Raw genomic sequence first — 2,500 nt, 5'->3', positions numbered from 1 at the left:
TAAGGTAAGGAATGATTAGTAAATATTAATGTAGCAAATAACACTAAAACTACTATATTTGTATAACCATTATTTATAATGCGATTATAATCTAATATAGTAGTAATGATATTATATTTGTATAACCATTATTAGAAATAATAATGAGATTATATTCTAATATAATAAAATATTATAAATATCTATATTATATTTATAAATATGGAAATTTTATATATTAAATAATGATTTTTAAAACGAAGAGGTGTCAAAATGTCCATGAAACTCTAGAATTAATGATTATATCATTTATTCGACCTTTATTGGATACGATATGTATATTTTAATAAATATATGTATCTGATACTGTTATATATTTATTGCAAATATATAACATTAATAGTATCAAAGTGTATCCCCCCTGAAATAATATAATATAAAAAAAATAAAAATCATTATATTAATTATATAATATGGAAGTATTTTAAATAAAACAATATACGATCATTTATAATATAGAAAATATATAAAAATATATTCTTACGTTGTTGTCCATATATTATGGTAATAACTTTTCTTGTATAAAACAGTTGGGATACGGATAAAAGGAAAGTTAGAGACATTCGCAGCACATAGATTATATTATTTATATATTTTAATATGTTTTAGAATGTATATATATTATCGATATATATCTGACGAAAATAAAAAAAAAATTTTATAAAACTCTAAACGGTGGATCACTTGGCTCATGGGTCGATGAAGAACGCAGCTAACTGTGCGTCATCGTGTGAACTGCAGGACACATGAACATCGACATTTTGAACGCATATTGCAGTCCATGCTACAGAGTATATAAATTTATTAAAAAATTTAATACTGCATGGACTACATATGGTTGAGGGTTGTAAGAATAATTTAATAAAGTTGCTTATAATATAATTTTAAATTATATTATTTATAGCACATGATATATTACTGGTAGGAATACCATAATATTAAAATTCAATTATATATATTTTACTTATATTATAAAATATAATAAAAAAATAAGTATATCCTAGTATTAATAAATTAGTATTAATACATTAAAGAGGAAAACTTATATAAAATTATATTATTTATAATATAAACAATACAGTAACTTATATATATTTAGTTTTCAACTAAAAAGAAAAATTAAAAATATTCTTAAAAACAACCTCAACTCATATGAGACTACCCCCTGAATTTAAGCATATTAGTTAGGGGAGGAAAAGAAACTAACTAGGATTTTCTTAGTAGCGGCGAGCGAAAAGAAACTAGTTCAGCACTAAAGGATTTTGTTTATACAAATATCCGATGTAGTGTATGGAATATCTATATTCTAATATGAGAAATTAACAGTCTAAGTCCTTCTTAAACGAGGCCATTTACCCATAGAGGGTGCTAGGCCCGTATGACGTTAATGATTATTAGAAGATATTTCCAAAGAGTCGTGTTGCTTGATAGTGCAGCACTAAGTGGGTGGTAAACTCCATCTAAAACTAAATATAACCATGAGACCGATAGCAAACAAGTACCGTGAGGGAAAGTTGAAAAGAACTCTGAATAGAGAGTTAAATAGTACGTGAAACTGTTTAGAGGTTAAGCCCGATGAACCTAAACATCCATGAAATATGAAAAATTCAACATTATAAATATTATATAATTATATAATAATGATGGTGTGCAATTTTTTCATATATGGACATTGCAATCTGTTAATAAATATATATTTATCATAAGATATATTTAAAAAGTTTATTTTATATATGAAAATTTATTTTCTATATAATATAATTTAAATATTATCGGATAAATAATTGACAGATAAAAAATCAATATAATGCGTAAATTATATATTATTATAATTTTATAATATTATATTAATTTATATATTAATATAATTATTATATGCATTAATATGATTAGCAATGCTATAGATTTAGGATACCTTCGGGACCCGTCTTGAAACACGGACCAAGGAGTCTAACATGTGTGCAAGTCATTAGAATTTATTTTAAATAAAATCTAAAGGCGTAATTAACTTAACTGTTAATATGGGATTAAATTATATATATAATTTTATATATATAATATCAATCCTGGGGCGTTCTATATAGTTATGTATATAAATAATTTTTAATTATTTTTTATACCTCTAACTAGAACGTACCTTGAGCATATATGCTGTGACCCGAAAGATGGTGAACTATACCTGATCAGGTAGAAGTCAGGGGAAACCCTGATGGAAGACCGAAACAGTTCTGACGTGCAAATCGATTGTCAGAATTGGGTATAGGGGCGAAAGACCTATCGAACTATCTAGTAGCTGGTTCCCACCGAAGTTTCCCTCAGGATAGCTGGTGCATAAAAATATTATATAAAATAATCTTATCTGGTAAAGCGAATGATTAGAGGCCTTAGGGCCGAAACGACCTTAACCTATTCTCAAACTTTAAATGGGTAAGAACCTAAACTTTCTTGAATGAAGTTTTAG

At 25.9% G+C, this 2,500-nt stretch overlaps 2 pseudogenes; both read left to right on the top strand.

Moving 5' to 3' along the window:
• Nucleotides 1–703: 703 nt before the first annotated feature.
• On the top strand, nucleotides 704–887 carry LOC129617298 (5.8S ribosomal RNA; annotated as a pseudogene).
• Nucleotides 888–1,177: 290 nt separating this feature from the next.
• The window catches only part of LOC129617300 (large subunit ribosomal RNA), a 4,018-nt pseudogene continuing 2,695 nt past the window's right edge, over nucleotides 1,178–2,500 (top strand).

This window comes from Condylostylus longicornis, unplaced genomic scaffold, assembly GCF_029603195.1.
Source record: "Condylostylus longicornis isolate FDR11 unplaced genomic scaffold, ASM2960319v2 ptg000489l, whole genome shotgun sequence".
Lineage (NCBI taxonomy): Eukaryota > Metazoa > Arthropoda > Insecta > Diptera > Dolichopodidae > Condylostylus > Condylostylus longicornis.
The sequence above is the reverse complement of the archived record's forward strand: the minus strand, read 5'-3'. Positions and strand labels throughout refer to the sequence as shown.